This window comes from Sinocyclocheilus rhinocerous, unplaced genomic scaffold (genome assembly GCF_001515625.1).
Source record: "Sinocyclocheilus rhinocerous isolate Xijiao unplaced genomic scaffold, SAMN03320098_v1.1 scaffold904, whole genome shotgun sequence".
NCBI classification, from domain to species: domain Eukaryota; kingdom Metazoa; phylum Chordata; class Actinopteri; order Cypriniformes; family Cyprinidae; genus Sinocyclocheilus; species Sinocyclocheilus rhinocerous.
The window spans coordinates 428,055-430,042 of NW_015658509.1; positions in this window are offsets into that span (position 1 = coordinate 428,055).

A 1,988-nucleotide genomic window follows, 5' to 3' on the forward strand; every position below is an offset into this window, starting at 1 on the left:
TCTCTCTCTCTCTCTCTCTCTCTTTCTCTCTCTCTCTCGCTCTCTGTCTCTCTCTCTCTCTCTCTCTCTCTCTCTCAATTACTCTCTCTCTCTCTCTCTCGTGTGCTCAGAGATGGGAACGAGAAGCCCAGTTGCTCTACTCGGTGTAATGTCATTTTGATGATGCTAAATCAACATGGTTAATAATATATCTGTTGACGAATGCTGCATTCCCAAGGTGTGCTCTTCCTACACAGATTCTGTAAAGGGGGGGGGGAGTCTTTTTCAGTAGTTTGTTTGATTTTGTCTATTAGAAAAAGGCCTCTGACAGTCCTTCTCTGTGAATCTATCTGCCTATGCCCTCCTGCTAAATCTATCGTCAATGTCAGGTCAACTTAAATAAACATTGCTCACATCAATGTCAAAAAATGACCTTTTGATATAGTGTTTCCACTAAAAACTATACTGTATTTGCTCGCTGGAAATTGCAGAGCAGAGCATGTGCTTTCAGTGGCTCAGAGTAACGAGCTCGCAGTTCTCTTTCAGAAAGCTAAAAGCCTGACCAGCGTGATGATTGCTTTCATTTTTAAGAGAAAGTGGTTCTAAGGCCAAATAAGTTTTGAACTGAGGATTGAGGGTTGTCCGACCCATCAAGATAGACAAGAAAATAACAGCTAATGCTTTAGAAATGGGTTTCATATTCAGTATGTTGGAATAAGGTTGACAGATGGTTTGGTTTTATTTCTTTAAAGCAACAGCTCAACCAAAACAACATTTCTGTCATCATTTATAATTTACCGCTAAATCTGAAAACATTTTCATTGAATTGAAATAAAATATAAATTAGTTCATAGCTTATTCAATTACCATTGGCTTTGTTAAATGATAGGTGTTGTAAAGGTGCTTGAGTATCTAAAAAAATATATATATATTAATTAATTAAATAAATAAATGCACAAACACACACACACACATATGCAGTATGCATATATATATATATATATATATATATACAGTTTCAAAATGTAGCTCCAAAATCATTAAATATGTTTACATGCAAACCAATACACTGATAACACTCAAAATTCAGCTTATTAAAATTACTGTATATTCACAAAAAAAAAAAAAAATCAGGTTTCCTGTCACATAGCTAGACATGTGCACTTAATAAAGCAGCCATGTAAGATGTTTACATGGCAGGCGAATTTGGGGTAATGGGCCAAAATCTAACTGTGTCGTTCAGTTTATGCTTATTCTGATTAGTGGAAACTTCACTATATCTGGTTTAAAGAAAATGTGCTGGTTTGTATACAATATTATAAAGATGTAGCTAACATTGTGGCCTCAGATTGTAGATTCATACATACTGTACAATACAGTATGAAGCTCACCTCACGTGCGGTGATTGTTTCCGTGTCGAGGCTGTAACACATGATGAGTGAGATCTGTGATGAAGGCCACTCATGCCGAGGATCTGACAGCCTCTGACCTCCCAGGATTCAGCGGGATTGGACAGGCTCGTGAGGGACCCTGGAGCCGGTGGGGCGGAGAGAGAGATCGCACAAGGGGATTACAGATGGATGAAGAACGAGAGCTGAAAGTGAAGGATGATCGCTCTTTCGCTCCCCTGCTCTGCCCTCCAGTAATCTGCTGGTCCTCTGTCATGTTATTAAGTTGTTAAAAGGTCAAACTTTTCATACTTTTTATCATACTAACCCTTCCAATGGCCATTTCTCACAGTCACTCGCTCTATCATTCTTTTTTCTTTTATATACAGACTCACACACGATAGAACGATAGAATGGTAGATATATAGAATGATAGATGGAATGAGAGAACGATATATAGATGAACAGATGGATGGATGGATGGATAGAATAAGAGAACGATAGAATGATAGAACGAATGATATAGACGGCTGGCCGGACAGACAGAGACAGACAGACAGACAGACAGACAGACATATGATAGATAGATAGATAGATAGATAGATAGATAGATAATTAAAC